The sequence below is a fragment of the Staurois parvus genome, unplaced genomic scaffold (genome assembly GCF_062004578.1).
Source record: "Staurois parvus isolate SC_StPar_1 unplaced genomic scaffold, SC_StPar_1.0 ptg000218l, whole genome shotgun sequence".
In the NCBI taxonomy this organism is placed as follows: Eukaryota; Metazoa; Chordata; class Amphibia; order Anura; family Ranidae; genus Staurois; species Staurois parvus.
In genome coordinates this window covers 3,900,388-3,920,306 of record NW_028318014.1, presented here as the reverse complement: position 1 = coordinate 3,920,306, position 19,919 = coordinate 3,900,388, and the positions used below count along the sequence as shown (strand labels likewise).

At 41.9% G+C, this 19,919-nt stretch overlaps 1 protein-coding gene and 1 pseudogene across 4 annotated transcripts in view; both read right to left on the bottom strand.

Annotated features, from left to right (window-relative positions):
- The window catches only part of ERAP1 (endoplasmic reticulum aminopeptidase 1), an 84,909-nt gene that overhangs the window by 49,410 nt on the left and 15,580 nt on the right, over positions 1–19,919 (bottom strand). For all 4 annotated transcript variants that reach the window (XM_089679124.1, XM_089679127.1, XM_089679125.1 and 1 more), the window contains one exon: positions 8,164–8,375. The gene's annotated coding sequence lies outside the window, so the exon portion shown is untranslated. The remainder of the gene's footprint in view (positions 1–8,163; positions 8,376–19,919) is intronic.
- LOC149460873 (U6 spliceosomal RNA) lies at positions 17,639–17,707 on the bottom strand (annotated as a pseudogene).

Below are 19,919 nucleotides of genomic sequence, written 5' to 3'. Positions count from 1 at the left end.
CATAAGTGAGAACCCCTGAGTATTCTTAAAATGTCTCTTATCTTTACCACTTAAAGGGACCACAACTCAAACCAATGGGACACATATGTCCCATCCAGGACCCATCTCTGGTGTCCTTTACAATATATACATATATACAGTCATGGCCGAAATTGTTGGCACCCTTGATATTTCTCCAGGAAATCATGTATTTCTCACGAAACGTATTGCATTAACACATGTTTTGCTATACACATGTTTATTCCCTTTGTGTGTATTGGGACAAAACAAAAAAAGGGAGGAAAGAAAGCAAATTCGACATAATGTCACACAAACCTCCAAAAATGGGCTGGACAAAAGTATTGGCACCCTTTCACAACTGCGGATAAATAAGAATGTTACAAGCATGTGATGCTCCTGTAAACTCACCTGGGGCAAGTAACAGGTGTGGGCAATATAGAAATCACACCTGAAAGCAGATAAAAAGGAGAGACGTTCACTTAACCTTTGCATTGTGTGTCTGTCTGTGCCACACTAAGCATGGACAACAGAAAGAGGAGACGAGAACTGTCTGAGGACCTGAGAACCAAAATTGTGGCAAAATATCAACAATCTCAAGGTTACAAGTCCATCTCCAGAGAACTAGATTTGCCTTTGTCCACAGTGCGCAACATTATCAAGAAGTTTGCAACCCATGGCACTGTAGCTAATCTCCCTGGTCGTGGACGGATGAGGAAAATTGATGAAAGATTGCAACGCAGAATAGTCCGGATGGTGGATAAGCAGCCCCAAACATGTTCCAAAGACATTCAAGCTGTCCTGCAGGCTCAGGGAGCATCAGTGTCAGCGCGAACTATCCGTCGACATTTAAATGAAATGAAACGCTATGGCAGGAGACCCAGGAGGACCCCACTGCTGACACAGAGACATAAAAAAGCAAGACTACAGTTTGCCAAAATGTACTTGAGTAAGCCAAAAGCCTTCTGGGAAAACGTCTTGTGGACAGATGAGACCAAGATAGAGCTTTTCGGTAAAGCACATCATTCTACTGTTTACCGAAAACGGAATGAGGCCTACAAAGAACAAAACACAGTACCTACGGTAAAATATGGTGGAGGTTCAATGATGTTTTGGGGTTGTTTTGCTGCCTCTGGCACTGGGTGCCTTGACTGTGTGCAAGGCATCATGAAATCTGAGGATTACCAAAGGATTTTGGGTCGCACTGTAGGGCCCAGTGTCAGAAAGCTGGGTTTGCGTCCAAGATCCTGGGTCTTCCAGCAGGACAATGACCCCAAACATACGTCAAAAAGCACTCAGAAATGGATGGCAAAGAAGCGCTGGAGAGTTCTGAAGTGGCCAGCAATGAGCCCAGATCTAAATCCCATTGAACACCTGTGGAGAGATCTTAAAATTGCTGTTGGGAAAAGGTGTCCTTCCAATAAGAGAGACCTGGAGCTGTTTGCAAAGGAAGAGTGGTCCAAAATTCCGGGTGAGAGGTGTCAGAAGCTTATTGATGGTTATAGGAAGCGACTGATTTCAGTTATGTTTTCCAAAGGGTGTGCAACCAAATATTAAGTTAAGGGTGCCAATACTTTTGTCCAGCCCATTTTTGGGGTTTTGTGTGACATTATGTCATATTTGCTTTTCTGCCTCTGTTTTATATTTGTTCCAATACATACAAAGGGAATAAACATGTGTATAGCAAAACATGTGTTAATGCAATACCTTTTTTGTGTGAAATACTTGATTTTCAGGAAAAATATCAAGGGTGCCAACAATTTCGGCCATGACTGTATATATACAAACACACACACACACACACACATATATATACACACTATATTGGGATGCCTGCCTTTACACACACACATGAACTTTGATAGAATCCCAGTCTTACTTCATAGGGTTAAATATTGAGTTTGCCCACCTTTTGCAGCTATAACAGCTTCAACTCTTCTGGGAAGGCTGCCCACAAGGTTTAGTAGTGTCTATGGGAATGTTTTACCATTCTTCCAGAAGCACATTTGTGAGGTCAGGCACTGATGTCAGATGAGAAGGCCTGGCTCCCAGTCTCTGCTCTAATTCATCCCAAAGGTATTCTATCGGGTTGAGGTCAGGACTCTGTGCAGGCCAGTCACGTTCCTCCACCCCAAACTCGCTCATCCATGTCTTTATGAACCTTGCTTTGTGCACTGGTGCGTAGTCATGTTGGAACAGGAAGGGGCCATCGCCAAACTGTTCCCACAAAGTTGTGAGCATGAAATTGGCCAAAATATCTTGGCATGCTGACACCTTGAGAGTTCCTTTCACTGGAACTAAGGGGCCAAGCCCAACCCCTGAAAAACAACCCCACACCATAATCCCCCCTTCACCAAACTTTACATTTGGCACAATGCAGTCAGGCAAGTACATTTCTCCTGGCAACTGCCAAACCCAGACACATCTATCGGATTGCCAGAGAGAGAAGCGTGATTCGTCACTCCAGCATCCAACACTTTGTATTGCACTTGGTGATGTAAGGCTTGGATGCAGCTGCTCGCCCATGGAAACCCATTCCATGAAGCTCTCTATGCACTGTTGTTGTGCTAATCTGAAAGCCACATTAAGTTTGGAGGTCTTTAGCTATTGACTCTGCAGACAATAGGTGACTTCTGAGCGCTGTGTTCTTCAGCATGCGCTGACCCCGCTCTGTCATTTTACAAGTTCCTATTGTTCCCAGTTGCTTCCACTTTATTATAATACCACTATCAGTTGACCGTGGAATATTTAGTAGCAAAGAAATTTCATGGATGGACTTATAGCACAGCTGACAACCTATCACGGTACCACGCTTGAATTCACTGAGTTCCTAAAAGGGACCCATTATTTCACATACGTTTGTAGAAGCAGTCTGCATGCCTAGGTGCTTGGTTTTATACGCCTGTGGCCATGGAGGTGATTGGAACACCTGAATCCAATGATTTGAAGCGGTGTCCCAATACTTTTGGCAATATAGTGTGTATGTGGATATATATATATATGTGTGTATGTACACATATACATGCATACACACACACATATACAGTTGCAAGAAAAAGTATGTGAACCCCTTGGGATTACGTGGAGTTTTGCATGAATTGGGCATAAAATGTGCTCTGAACATCATCTAAGTCACAACAATAGAAGAACACAGTCTGCTGAACATAATACTACACAAACATTAGAGGTTGCCATGGTTAATTGCACATAACATGTAAACATTCACAGTGCAGGGAGGAAAAAGTATGTGAGGCCCTAGCTTAATGACTTCTCCCAGAGCTAATTGGAGCCAGGAGTGAGCCAACCTTGACTCCAATCAGTGTGATGATATTGTATGTGTTGCTGACAGCTGTCCTGCCCTTAAAAAACACACACCTGTTTTGGGTTTACTGGTTTGAAGAAGCACTGTCTGATGTGAACCATGCCTCGCAGAAAAGAGCTCTCAGAAGACCTACGATCAAGAACTGTTGACTTGCATGAAGCTGGAAAGGGTTACAAAAGTATCTCCAAAAGCCTTGATGTTCATGTGTCCACGGTAAGACAGACTGTCTACAAATGGAGAAAGTTTAGCACTGTTGCTACTCTCCCTAGGCGTGGTTGTCCTGTAAAAATGACTGCAAGAGCACAGCTCAGAATGCTGCATGAGGTAAAGAAGAATCCCAGAGTGTCAGCTAAAGACCTACAGAAATCTCTGGCACATGCTAACATTTTTGTTGACACATCTACAATAAGGAAAACATTAAACAAGAATGGAGTACATGGGAGGACACCACGGAGGAAGCCATTGCTGTCCAAAAAGAAGATTGCAGCACCTTTGAAGTTTGCAAAAGAGCACCTGGATGTTCCACAGCACTACTGGCAGAATATACTGTGGACAGATGAAACCAAGATTGAGTTGTTTGGGAAGAACACACAACACTATGTGTGGAGAAAAAAAGGCACAGCACACCAACATCAACACCTCATCCCCACTGTAAAACATGGCGGAGGGAGCATCATGGTTTGGGGCTGCTTTGCTGCCTCAGGGCCTGGACGGATTGTTGTCATTGATGGGAAAATGAATTCCAGAGTTTATCCAAACATTTTGCAGGAAAACATACGACCATCTGTCCACCAACTGAGGCTCCGCAGAGGATGGGTGATGCAACAGGACAATGACCCAAAGCATGCAAGTAATTCAACAAAACAATGGCTGCAACAGCACAGAATACGCCTTCTGGAGTGGCCCAGTCAGAGTCCTGACCTCAACCCGATTGAAATGCTGTGGCATGACCTTAGGAGAGCGATTCACACCAGAAATCCCAAGAATATTGCTACACTGAAACAGTTTTGTGAAGAGGAGTGGTCCAGAATGACTCCAGATCGTTGTGCAGGTCTGATCTGCAACTACAGGAAACGTTTGGTTGAGGTTATTGCTGCCAAAGGAGGGTCAACCAGTTATTAAGTCCAAAGGTTCATATACTTTTTCCTCCCTGCACTGTGAATGTTTACATGTTATGTGCAATTAAACCATGGCAACATCTAATGTTTGTGTAGTATTATGTTCAGCAGACTGTGTTCTGCTATTGTTGTGACTTAGATGACGTTCAGAGCACATTTTATGCCCAATTCATGCAAAACTCCACGTAATCCCAAGGGGTTCACATACTTTTTCTTGCAACTGTATATACATATATATATATATATATATATATATATATATATATATATACATACATATATATATACACATATACATACATATACATACATACATATATACACACACACACACATATATATATATATACACACACACACAGTATATACACCCACACATTTTGTTGTGCGTATGTCTCCACACTTGCACAGGCATTGCAAATATCCATGTAATATGTCTAGTATTTTATATCCTGTAATCATCAGCTCCATCTAGTGACCATAATGCACTATTTTCTGAAATACTGCAATCAGGAAAATACTGCATGATAATAAGTAATACCGCATGAAATAAATACATGAGACACATCATAACGATTATTTACAACAGCTGTGAAAAAGACACAGCACAGAGACCCCCACCTGCATTTAGTAATAAAAAGTGCTGTGGATTTCCAGTACATTTTATAGCATGATGATTAAACCTACACAATAGGGGAGATGTACTAAAACAGGAGCGTGCAAAATCTGGTGCATTCTGCATAGAAACCAATCAGCTTCCAGGTTTTATTGTCAAAACTTAATTGAACAAGCTGAAGTTAGAAGCCGATTGGCCACCATGCACAGCTGCAACAGACTCTGAGTGCTTCAGTATTAGTATATCCCCCCCAATATATCTACATATTAAAAGTGTAGATATTGCTGACTTATGCATACATGGGTCAAACTCCGAAAGAATTTTCTTCAGAAAATGGTAACTAAGAATTTTCGTTTGAATTTCGCACGATTAGTGGACCGCAACATTGGCCGATTTGCACGCGACCATCGAATTTGAGTGATCGAGCATGTTGGAATTTTTTGAAAAAAACAAATGAATTTCTAATCATTGATTTGAGAATCATTCAAGAAATACTTGTGAAACTCGAAAAATTAGATATCGTGCAAAAGTTCATTTATTTCAGTAATGCAACTTAAAAGGTGAAACTAATATAGGAGATAGACTCATTACATGCAAAGCAAGATAGTTCAAGCCGTGATTGTGATGATTATGGCTTACAGCTCATGAAAACCCCAAATCCACAATCTCAGAAAATTAGAATATTGTGAAAAGGTGCAATATTCTAGGCTCAAAGTGTCCCACTCTAATCAGCTAATTAAGCCATAACACCTGCAAAGGGTTCGTGAGCCTTTAAATGGTCTCTCAGTCTGGTTCAGTAGGAATCACAATCATGGGAAAGACTGCTGACCTAACAGTTGTGCAGAAAACCATCATTGACACCCTCCATAAGGAGGGAAAGCCTCAAAAGGTAATTGCAAAAGAAGTTGGATGTTCCCAAAGTGCTGTATCAAAGCATATTAATAGAAAGTTATGTGGAAGGGAAAAGTGTGGAAGAAAAAGGTGCACAAGCAGCAGGGATGACTACAGCCTGGAGATGATTGTCAGGAAAAGGCCATTCAAAAGTGTTGGGGACTTTCACAAGGAGTGGACTGAGGCTGGAGTCAGTGCATCAAGAGCCACCACACACAGTCGGATCCTGAACATGGGCTTCAAATGTCGTATTCCTCTTGTCAAGCCGCTCCTGAACAACAAACAACGTCAGAAGCGTCTTACCTGGGCTAAAGAAAAACAGACCTGGTCTGTTGCTCAGCTGTCCAAAGTCCTCTTTTCTGATGAGAGAAACTTTTGCATCTCATTTGAAAACCAAGGACCCAGAGTATGGAGGAAGAATGGAGAGGCACACCCTGCAAGATGCTTGAAGTCCAGTGTGAAGTTTCCACAGTCTGTGTTGATTTGGGGAGCCATGTCATCTGCTGCTGTTGGTCCACTGTGCTTCATTAAGTCCAGGGTCAACGCAGCTGTCTACCAGGAGATTTTGGAGCACTTCATGCTTCCTTCTGCAGACAAGCTTTATGGGGATGCTGACTTCATTTTCCAGCAGGACTTGGCACCGGCCCACACTGCCAAAAGCACCAAAACCTGGTTCAATGACCGTGGGATTACTGTGCTTGATTGGCCAGCAAACTCGCCTGACCTGAACCCCATAGAGAACCCCATAGAGAATGGGGCATTGCCAAGAGAAAGATGAGAGACATGAGACTGAACAATGCAGAAGAGCTGAAGGCCGCTATTGAAGCATCCTGGTCTTCCATAACACCTCAGCAGTGCCATAGGCTGATAGCTTCCATGCCACGCCGCATTGAGGCAGTAATTGCTGCAAAAGGGGCCAAAACCAAGTACTGAGTACATATGCATGCTTATACTTTTCAGAGGTCCAATATTGTTCTATGTACAATCCTTGTTTTATTGATTGCATGTAATATTCTAATTTTCTGAGATTGTGGATTTGGGGTTTTCATGAGCTGTAAGCCATAATCATCACAATTATGACAAATCACAGCTTGAACTATCTTGCTTTGCATGTAATGAGTCTATCTCATATATTAGTTTCACCTTTTAAGTTATATTATTGAAATAAAATGAACTTTTGCACGATATTCTAATTTTTCCAGTTTCACCTGTATATTACATATATACATACACACACACACACATTATAAATATAATACACACACAAGCACATATATTTTTTTCTCCCTCTTTTTTTTTACAGTACACCTGTATGTTTTCACCTGTATAACTGAAAAAGAAATGAGCATGAACTGTGACCTGGAAAGAAAAGAAGATTCCCAGCCATGAAAATTCTTTACTTTAGCAACATGAGGTAAAATTGAAGGCTTGGGTGATCGTATTTCGAAATCAAAGGTGGCACCATCGGATTACAAAATTTCCGATTTTATAAAGAAAATATGTTCAGAATTTGATCCAAGGTTTCATAAAGACACAAGTCATTGCGGCCTACACAGAAATAAACTCAAAGTAACCTCTTGCTTCCTATAAATCAGTCATACTGCATGCATCTGCAATAACTTTAGTTATCTGATTCATTTTGCAAAGAGCATGCACAACGGTCAGTAATAAAAAAACAACAAGTATAGTCAACGATCCTCTGATCTGCAGTAAACTGAAATGTGAATTCTTATACTGGACACTGAATATGATTCTGATTGCTTAATAAATGTCTTATTTTAGTCAATGTTTTACTGCAGATCGAACTCACAAAGCTTTATAGTGTTCATAAAACCAAATCCTGACCCAGAGGGAGCTAATAGTGTGACCCATAAAGAATATACAAACTCCATGCAGATGGTGAACCTGAGGGTAAACGAACAGAGGAAGGTCACCCTTCAAAGAAAGTGTTCCCCACAAAGCAGCAGAGCTGTATATTCTGATTATGTACCTTGGACACTTTTCATGGTAGAGACTGTAAAACATTTTACAAAACAGAAACACACTGAAGACCACCAAAAGGGCCTCATGTTGTTTCTTGCATATGTAAAATAGAAACTAATTCATATCTGACAATATTTAATGAATGATCATCTTAAAGGAAAATGATTCTAACAGCTGTTACTAAGTATTTCAGTGACATGATCATCCCAGACACATGACAAAAGCCCCCAACATACCTGAATAGTAGAGGTTAGCAGGGAAGATGGATATTACAATGTAGAACTATAGGACTCTCACGCTGCAGACATGAAGGCCTTCACATTGCTCTGGAAAACACGAGCCACCATAGCACACTCCGCAGCTTCCTGAAACCCAGCTACAGCTCACTTTCACTTTCTCTTCCCAGCACGACCGTTGCTCCACAAGAAGGCTTTGTTCAAATAAGAAGCTACATTTACACAAATGACACATTAAATCAGAAAAGCCAACTCCACATCAAACTGAACTCTCTATTACAGTGTATATATAAATGAACACAACTAAAGAGGAACATTACTCCTTCATGTTTAATTTTAATCTTAAACCCCGTAGACACAATGAGAATATCGGACGAATGATTGTGCGTTTTTTTTCTGCATGCTAGTCTGATATTGAAAGTGAAGAGGTTACTAAAGCTACAAAAATTCCTGTATGACAGAAAGAAAATATGGAAGTGATGTAATGTATCTATATTGTATTTCAGATGAAAGCTGTACTGATTAACCCCTTGACGCCGATCGCACGCAAATATGCGGCCTCTCGGCATCTGGGCCTTGACACCGAGCGGCCGCATATTTGCGTGCAATTAGAAAATACATGTGCTGAGAGCGCGCGCCCTGCGCACTCCGAGCACATATATCCATGACTCACAAAAAGGTCCCTATCTCCTCTTTCGATCGGGACCTTTTCCGATCATGTGACCGCCATGACGGCAACGGTTACATGACCCTAAAACCCCACCTGCCTCCCGGCTTCTGAAACTCTTAAAGTGCCGGGAGGCACCTACGCAAAAAGGTTAAACAAAAATCGTACAATCTGGTATTGTACAAGAAAACTTTTCGTGCTTGTCCCTTCAAATCATTTATGGACGAAAGCTGTGTACTAACGATCAGATTATCGTACGATTGCCGAAAGCGGTAATTTTCATATGGTTTTCTGATCATGTGTACTAGACTCTACTTGGTCTGCTGGTGTGAGATGAAATAACATACTCATGAGCCTAGAGAATCCAGAATCACCCGCCCAGTGAATCCAGCGCTGTCTTACTGTCACCCATCGAAAGCCATTGCACAGGTTTCTCTTCCGCGTCTTAGTAGCCAGCCCCCTGATGGCGCTACACTGTGTTGAAGGTGATTATCAATTGGCCTAGGCCAGAAAGGCAGAAGGATAGGTTGTGTTCTGCTACATAAATCCCCCCCCCCCCACAAAAAAAAAAAATTAATTTACATTTACTTTTTTGCAATTTTCTAAAGGAGGGTAGGAAGAAGAAGATTAGCAGGAGCGAATAAACTAAGTACAGCTTCAGGCTAATATGTGTGGCTGTGAGCAAGAATCAGCAGATTCTTGCTGGTGGTTGTAAACACAGTCTGCACACATTTGCGACCACCTGCCGTTGGCAAATAAAAGTTCATCCGAGTGGCTACATGCCAATACCAACCTTGGACACAGTCACTGTGTCTCCACAGTTGGCGTTTCTGCTGAGTTTTGTCTGCACACAAATTGGCCGCAGGTTGTCCAATTTGTACGGGCCATATCACAGAGTGTTGTTGGGACCAGAGGTGGCATGCAGTCAACTAGCCATGGAAATTCAGTTGTCTGAATGTAGCCTTAAACAGTTCACCTTTACTAAAAAAAATTGCCTATTCAGGCAAAGGTTGCCTGTAAATGAAAATAAACTGTGCAGCTTTGGTCAAAAAATGCTTTTTCTTTAGGTGTAGGCCATTTATGTGCCTCCTGAAACTTGGTGGGAGAAAACTCCCAGAGACGACATCTTCCTGTCCTGACTTGTTGCTAGGACATTGCTAAGGCACACCCAGCTGGTTCAACCCCCACCGTTGCAGTACCTCTGAGGTCAGTGATGTAAAGACAGAGGAGAAAGTGGACCACACATTTGCAAAGGTTTGAAAGCTTGCTCCTGTGATGATGGGGGTGAGCAGTAATGGCTCATGTATGGCCAGCATTACTTTAGTCAGAGCTGTACAGTTTGTTTTTATCTACAGGCACCTCCTACCCGCATAGGCAGATTTTTGGCAAAGGTGAACTAACCCTTTAAAGCTTCAGGAAAGCCTCTAAAACAAGCGTGATACAATCTATAGAACAAGCTGGATGCAGTCTTTTGTTAGAACAAGCAAGGTGCAATCGATTTACAGAAAAAGTTGGGTGCAATCTATTTAAAGAACAAACAGGTGCAATGTATTAATAGAACAAACTGGACGCACTCTATTTATAGGTCAAGCAGGTGCAAACTATTTATGGAACAAGCATGTTGCAATCTATTTATAGAGATGGCATCATTCCATTCTGCCTTATTATTAGAATATTGCTAAGTCAATCCTAGACAAATCAAACCCCCTTGCATGCACTCTCCCTCCCCTGTCACAGTAGCTGTGAGGTCAGATGAGACAGAGGAGATAGAGGACCACACATGTGTGGAGGGTTTGATTTGGGCTAGCTGTTTATGGATCAGCCTGGAGCAGCTGTTTTATCATATACAGTACAGTATTTATTTGCAAAATTTTATAACAGAAACGAAGAAAAGTGCATATATTTTTCAAAAGTTTCAGGTATTTTTTGTTTTATTTAACAAAAAATAAAAATCTCAGTGGTGATTAAATACCACCAAAAGAAAGCTCTATTTGTGTGAAAAAAATTATAAAAATTTCATATGGGTACAGTGTTGCATGACCGCACAGTTGTCATTCAAAGTGCAACAGTGTTTAATAGCAAAAAAGTCAAAAATACTGTTTTTTTCTCAAAATTGTCTTTTGGCCTTTTTTTTATAGCAGAAAAAATAAAAAACACACAGGCGATCAAATACCACCAAAGGAAAGCTCTATTCATGGGAAAAAAGGATGAAAATTTCATTTGGGTGCAGCGTTGCATAACCACACAATTGTTAGTTAAAGTAACGCAGCGCTGTAATGCAAAAAATGGCCTGGGCAGAGGGGGGGGGCAAATCCTCTGGAGGGCAAGTGGTTAAAAACTATTGCGCTGTGACATTTTGCTCTCTTTTTCACTCTTTGCCCCATTTCCTACAACGAAAAGGCCCATTGGAAGTTGTCCCTCTAGGTATACACCGACTGAGCTGCTCAGGACATTGGGTACAATGAAGCACAGTTCCAAAAAATCGTATTATACAGGTAAGTTGTCACAGTAATTCATGTAGCACAAAAAAGAAACAAATTCATACACCATTATAAAGTATTCTCTGCCTAAATCTTTAAAGCAGACGAATAGGAAAAATGTTTTTAAAACTTTGGATAGGGCAAGAGGGGGTATACCCCTATTGGAATATTTTTCCACCATCTGTGCCTCTGTCCCATAGCCAAACAGGAAGTGAGAGGAAATCCTTGGGGACCTAATGTCCCTATTGGAATATTTCCCCTCTATTACTTTTCTGAGGACAACCCAAAACTTGGGATTTTTTAAACTTTCACTTTCTGCCTGGGTTCACATACATGCGGTGCGGTATATCGCATGTGACTCGCACAGGAACCGCACCGCATTCCTGTGCAAATCACATGCAATTTGTGTGTGGTGCGATTGGAGCCATACATTTTGTATGGCTCTAATTGCACCGCACCCGAACCAAAAAGGTGCAGGACCCTTTTTTTTTACCGCACTAGAATCGGATCGCATGGGTATTCACACCTATGCAATCCAATTCTGCACATTGCAGAAAAGGTGCAGGACCTTTTTTTTTGACCGCACTAGAATCAGATCGCATGGATATTCACACCTATGCGATCCAATTCTGCACATTGCAGAAAAGGTGCAGGACCTTTTTTTTTGACCGCACTAGAATCGGATCGCATGGGTATTCACACCTATGCGATTCGATTCTGCACATTGCACCGCGTTTCTGGGTATTGTTAACTTAACATACACAACCGCAGCAGTTCGCGTGAACGGGGTGCGATTCTGATGCGGTGCGGAATTGGCACAGAAAATGCTTCGAATTCCGCATCAGCATGAACCAGGGCTCAATGATAATGGTAAACAGCAATAAAAACTGACATGCATTCTAACTCTGTCTAAAACTAAATTTAAAAAAGTCTTGTCTTTAGTTATACTTTATCGCCATGCCAAAAGAACCCTTTCTTTTCTTTCTAATGTAATCATTAGCCATTACATGAACATCTCCTTGTGGCCAACCAGAATAACACATATTGCATACATTGGGGTATATTGGATCTGGCGTGATTTTATTTATGTACCTAAAAAAATAATAATAATAATCCACTATTTTTGTTGGGAGAGAAGTGCCTTTGTAATATATCCCACTAGCTTATTGTATCTGTAATGCAATCTCATTGTTTATTGCATGCCTTTTGGTTTACCTCTCGGTTTTGTTATGTTTTTAAATAAATATTGCAAACTTCTACATGCAATCAAGAGGAAAAGAATGTCTGTCTACATATGAAATGACATGCAGGACACTGGATAATATGTAGTAATGACAGAACGATCAGTTTGGATGTGTTCCCTACACAGCTGTCACATGCCTCTTGCCTGTCACAATCCCCTGAGTGTGCCTCTCCAGTGACATCATTTCTGTTGTCGCTTGGTTATTTCTGAGTGTGCCCAGACACAGTATGAGGAGCTCTGCAGTATAAATAACAGCTGGCTTTTTTTGCTTAAACTAATAGGATCGCAAAGGAACCACCTGCATGTTGTGGTGTAGGAGAATAAAAGGACATGGCTAGTTTTTTCTGTGTTTGGTACATTGACAGCACCACACAAATGAATAAGCCACCTTACACAATTAGAGCCTGCAAAACACTGCATATACTTCACACTGATCCGCCGCAAAAACACAGTTTTTGGGGCTTTTTTTTAACTAAACAATCGTGCTCCAAAGATGCTGCAAGCAGGAGTTTTTACACCGCAAGCGCTATTCCCCAGTGTGAAAACATACATCTTTCTTGAGTTTTTAACACAAAAGCACTTCAAAAACTCTCAGGTGTAAGGGGCCTTAGGCTACTTTTACACTGATCCGCCGCAAAAACGCATATGTGATGTTGCCGCATATTTAATGCCGATTTGCCATGCTTTCTGAGCATTTTTTAAAGGAAATCGCCTAATAAACCACTGCTGCTTTCTTCTGGCATAGTAGCGAAGGTTGCCACCTTTTCTTCAAGCCATACCTGAACACACAGCAATGTTTTATTTGCAGTATACACTATAGGATTGTTAAGACCTAGGACGCCTTTGGGTGCCCCAAGGAGAGCAGTAATGCTACATGTGTAGAAAGGATTTCTGAATATTAACACGGGTTGTTTATGTATAATCCCATTATATATTTAGTGTGTTGGAAATTAAGTATGCAAATGTATATATATATATATATATATATATATATATATATATATATATATACACACACACACACACACACACAGTTGTGTTCAAAATAATAGCAGTCAGACATCACTAACCTGATCAATCACTGTTTTTGGTAGTAATGATATTTCTACATGGCAAATAATTTACTAGCAGGTGTGGTAGACTAATAGAAATCCAAGAGACCCAACAGTCATGACATGCATGCTGCTGATTCTGTGTAACTGAATCACTAATTGAAAGGGGCATGTTCAAAATAATAGCAGTGTGGAGTTCTATTAGTGAGGTCATTCATTCTTTGAAAAACAGGTGGCAATTATTGCCCTTATTTAAGGAAGGAAGGCAGCAAATGTTGTACATGCTGGTTACAGTGCATTTCTCTCTGAAATTCTGAGGAAAATGGGTCGTTCCAGACATTGTTCAGAAGAACAGCATACCTTGATTAAAACGTTGATTGGAGAGGAGAAAACATATAAAGAAGTGCAGAAAATGATAGGCTGCTCAGCTAAAATGATCACAAATGCTTTAAAATGGCAACCAAAACCTGAAAGACGTGGAAGAAAGCGAAAAACTGCCATTCGAATGGATAGAAGAATAGCCAAAATGACAAGGACTCAGCCAACAATCAGCTCCAGGAAGATCAAAGAAGGTCTAAAGTTACCTGTGAGTACTGTTACAATTAGAAGACGCCTATGTGAAGCCAAGCTATCTGCAAGAAGTCCCCACAAAGTCCCACTGTTGAAAAAAAGACATGTGCTGAAGAGGTTACAATTTGCCAAAGAGCACATTGACTGCCCTAAAGAGAAATGGCGCAACATTTTGTGGACTGATGAAAGTAAGATTGTTCTTTTTGGGTCTAGTGGCCGGAGACAGTTTGTCAGACGACCCCCAAACACTGAATTCAAGCCACAGTTCACTGTGAAGACAGTGAAGCATGGTTGGGCAAGCATCATGATATGGGGATGTTTCTCATACTACAGTGTTGGGCCTATTTATCGCATACCAGGGATCATGGATCAGTTTGAATACATCAGAATACTTGAAGAGGTCATGCTGCCTTATGCTGAAGAGGAAATGCCCTTGAAATGGGTGTTCCAACAAGACAACGACCCCAAACACACCAGTAAACGTGCAACATCTTGGTTCCAGACCAACAAGATTGACATTATGGAGTGGCCAGCCCAATCCCTGGATCTTAATCCAATAGAAAACTTGTGGGGTGACATCAAAATGCAGTTTCTGAGGCAAAACCAAGAAATAGAGAAGAACTGTGGAATGTAGTCCAATCATCCTGGGCTGGAATACCTGTTCACAGGTGCCAGAAGTTGGTTGACTCCATGCAACACAGATGTACAGCAGTTCTCAGAAACAGTGCTTATACAACCAAATATTAATTAAGTGATTCAAAGGAAAGCAAAATCTTCAAACATTTTTCAGTTTATATAGTGAATGTTTGAGTTTGTAAAGAAGAATACAAACACTGCTATTTTTTTGAACAGTCTAATATTTACTTTTCTTCAATTTTTTTAGAGGAACAACACAAATTTGATATATTTTTCTTCATGTTTTGATTTGGAATAGAATGTGTAGTGTTCCCAATGCATTTGTGTGTATGGAAATAAAAGCTATTAGAAGAATTTTGAGCTTTATTCACTTTTTTCAACACACTGCTATTATTTTGAACACAACTGTACATATTTATTTATTTTTCAGTCCTCTATGTGTATGACTAATATTTTGATCATTATACATATCACTACACCTCTTTTCGTTAAGGTGTTACATTTTAATATTGGTATACCAGAAAGTAATGATCATAAATTAGGAATAATATTTACCCTCCAAGATATTTATAGTTTTCACAAAGTCAAATTTGTCATAGTGTCATTTGTCATATTGATCTTTCCCTATAACAAGTTAGTTACTTCAGTTTCCAAGTGACACTCAGTGTGAAAAGGGTGGTAATACAAAAACAAAGACTGGCTGGATTATTAAACAAATTCACTAATAGGAAAAATATGCCTCCTTCTGGGCCAGGTTTTATTCAAATTTTATAAATGTATTGTGTGCCTATGGATAAAAGAGGTCACCTCTGGGAGTACACATGATGTATACTCAGGAGCTGCGAGACGGCCTGTCAGAGGTCACCTCTGGGAGTACACATGATGTATACTCAGGAGCTGGGAGACAGTGTGTCAGAGGTCACCTATGGGAGTACACATGTTGTACACTCAGGAGCTGGGAGACAGTCTGTCTGAGGTCACCTATGGGAGTACACAATATCTGATTGTAAAGGAGTGTATGAGCTCACGTTGTCAGATCAGATTGAAGGAGATTGACATTTAATCAGCATTGTCTTCCTTTCCTCCCCTGTTGTAATGATGACATGATGGTGGCTCCCTCATACAATGCACTCTTTTGCAGAGTCCCCATACTGGCAGCAGTGAGACCCCCTCCTCCACACACATGGCCGCAGAATGTAGTGGTGTGACGTCAACACGTGAACAGGGACAACGACATGAAGTGCCAGATGATGGTCACCATGGACAGCAGGCGGTGTCAGTACTTCATCCAGAAGACAGGTGGATGGGTATCCCCAAGACCACTGGCATCTTCATAGTGGGGAAAGTGCTGGTAGCTTCCTTCACAGAGTGCCCACCCTCCGGCCCACCACCTACCCCCAACACTAACTTCCCCTATGACCTCTATCAGAATGCTAAGCCTTTCCATCACACAATAGGGTCCATACACATCACCCACCATTATCCTTCCTGTCACGCCCCTTGTGAACCACCTCATCACCTCAAACCTGACATCTGAGCCTTCCACCCAACACTGTTCAACGTCCCCAACACTAAAACCGACCCTCTCTGCCCCCCCCAACTAGAACACTAACCTTCTCTAATGTACACCAGGGTACGTTTACACTTGTGGCACTCTCTGAAGAGTGATCTGTGTTCTGATCACTTTTCAGAGAGCATTTGACAGACAGTGAGGAGGCACTGTATCGCCTTATTTCTGTCCATTTTTGCCCCTTAAATTCTGATCTACCATTCTGTAGTCATGCACATTGTGCACGGCTGTATGGCGGTTACAGCGCGGCCCTATTCACTTGTTGAGCCAAGTAAGGGGGGAGTATATTTCTGCCACAAAAAGGAAAGTATTGAAGCCGCAGTGTGTGTACACTCCTGGCCACTGCCTTCCCAGCTAAAGGGGGAGCAGTTAAGGGATGGTAGAAATGCGGCTCAGCTGCATGGTTTTATCACCCCCCAACGGCAAGTGTAAAGGGGACGTTAAGGCCCTGTTTGCTGCCTGTGTTCCCACTGGAGAGATGTCTCACTTAACCTCCTATCCCTGTTTTTCAGGGTGTCACTTCAACAGAAAGTAAGATGAAATCCTCTTTATACCTTATTTGTGCTGAGACCCGAACACCACAAATCAGTTGTTGATTTATTTATGCCGCACTGTAAAGGCATCCATGCATGGATCGAAATTCATCCAGATCAGCAGGGACCATCTGGATTTCGATCAATGTATGGACAGGATTGTTGTACAGAAGTCAATCTACCGCTTTCCCAACAATCAGTGCCACCAGCTATAGCCAACTGCACTGATTGGTGTGTTGTGATGACAGCAAGTCTCCCCACTGTCAGAACACAATAGCATAGCGGGAGTGATTCTCCCATTCACATCAAATGTGTGGATTGGGTGAATCCAGTCTTTTTATTTCGTTCAGCCAACTGGTTGAAGGAAAAATTTATCAATGTATGGCCAGCTTAAAGTAGAAGTTCAACCAAAACCTAACTAACTCCAAACCTACTCTCAGCCAGGGGCGGACTGACCATTTGGCACTGCCCGAAGGCCCAGGGTCAGTAGGGGGCCCCATGAGATGCCCCTGGTACCTTTCATTGGCTTTTTCATAGGCTTTTTTGGGCGTGGGCGAGGACACAGGGGCCCCATGATCCCCTATTGCCCGGGGGCCCCATGAGTTGTCAGTCCGCCCCTGCTCTCAGCCACATTCTAAAGCTAATCTATCTAGCTATGTAAAGAAGAAATCAGTATACATTCCATTTCTGATGCCGATCCGGTCTGGTCTCCAGCGGCGGATGCTGTGCAAGGGCCATGCTAATGTTCTCTGTATCATTCCAATTTTAGTATATGTCCTGCCGAAGCGAGGACTCAACATACTGTTTCTAAAATGTTTCATAGCTAACTACTACATTTGTTATGTAGCCAACTACTGCATAGTATAACAAACTGCATTTGGCATAATATTTAATGCAACAGATTACAGATTTGAAAAGATTGCAAAAATGCCCTAAAAGCATTGGGATAGGGAGTCATTAATAATTGAAGTCTCTCTGAGACCATAAGGGCTCTAATATCTGTGTTTGATTTTTAAAACGTAGTTTAATGAGTGCCACCCTTGCTAACCATAACATATTAGTAACTGCATACCTCCAAGTAGTTATATGGGTTTGAAGCTTTTCGCTAAATCTGAACATGCAAAAGGAAATGATCTTAGAATTAATCTTACAGCCTCATTCACTAACTCCCCATTTTTTTGGGCCCGTTGCTGACTGGTGGTATGTTTTATATTTCTTCTAGTCCCTGAAACAGAGGAGTACTTAGGTAATCTATCTGAAATTCTTATCACTTATGTTTAAAAAAATGCCCTGTCCACCTATCAGTCGCAGCAAGTTTTGGGAATAAACATCCCCTTCAAGGGAACACGAGAGACCATACCCTTTAAGGTTTTTTCCTTAGCAATACGATTTTATGGAATCAAGAACAGCCAGAAAACATGTCCCAGCAGGCTTCTTTAGTTTCTGTATTATGAGTTTCTGTATAAACCTGAAGCACAATTTCTATGGAGTGTTTTGCCGCTACCGGAGATCACTGTAAAGATTTTGTAGCATGGCTATGCACAAGTGATGAATGGGCATACCTAGGATGAGCTCAGTACACAAATTGTTAAACGGAGGTATGGAGGAAAATGCCCCCTAGATTAATCACCACTTACCTACTGAAAGATGATTGGTGTTTCTGGATTCAGGGGGAATGCCCAATAAATGATGCTCCTTAATCAGAGCAGTAGAAGATATGAGATAATCCACCAATGACGGGAATAGAGATATTCTTAGCAGCCTCCAAACCATGCAGGAGGCTTCAGAAGGTAAAGCAACCCTAATGATAACTACAGACTGCCATGCTCACAGAAAAAAAAATCCAGGCAGCTATAGGTTTTCAGAATAGAGCTAAACCAGATTCGTGACTGACTGGCTGAATCAGAAAGGTGCAATGGGGGTATGAAAGATACATTGACTTGGAATACCTTCAGCACAAGCTGTTTCCCATAGGCAACTTCTCTTACGATATAGTGAAAACAGCCCACCACATACCCTCTAGAACGGGGGTATTCAACACTTTGAAGAGCAAGGGTCTCTCTAGTTATTTGGTACCCAGTCGCAGGCAACAATGACATGATTCAGAATTTCTAATTTTTTATTTTGAATAGCATAGTGAACATCTTCCTCCTGCAGCTGCTGAATGCCGGCATGAGGGAGAGGAGGAGAAGCAGGCTTTCAATGGTTTCAGGAGGAAAATGATTCATGGGTATGCTGCCCCCGCTGCCTCTCCTGTCCAAGTGTAAAACAGAATCTGACAGGGAGGCCGCATGGGCCCCCTGGAGCATGGGGTGAGGTCGACATTGCAAACCCTGATGGTACACCAGTGGTTGGGGGTGTGTGGTAAAAACATCTCAATTATGGGGTTCTGCCCCCCAAACCGCAAATGTAGTCCATACTGTCCTGAGCCCCCTATAAGGCTGCTTTCACACAGATGCCCTGGATTTACCCACACCGCAGGTGCAACACAGAGCATCTGCTGCTTTCCTGCAGGTTAGCTGCACTTTGCCATAGACAGAAAGGTACAAGGCGAAGTGCACTTGGTATCACTCTGCCTGGAACAGGAGCCGGCACTACAGAAAGCATCAGCTTACGTGGCTCCTGTGATTTCTGTGGCCGGCACTGGCTTGGTGCACTCTGATGTTCTGGGATGACGGGTCAGCAGGCCCAGATGACAATGAACAAGTTGTCCACTCCAGTCATGCGCTTCCCTGGTTTGAGGTCAAGGGCTGCATCAAAGGGCTCCGAGGGCGACAGGCTAAGCACTCCATCTTCCCGATGCACCACCAAGACTATTTATATTTAAGCTACTGCATTACAAGTACAGGGATGTGGTCCTCCAAGGTGCCAGACAGGAGGGTGATGAAAACCCAGACTTTAAGTCTTGTCTCTTTTTTACTAACAAGATGAAGATGTAAAGTTATGCTTCTGAAGAACTGGACTGAGAGAAAAAAAAAAACTTTCAATGCTCTTTATCTTAGGTT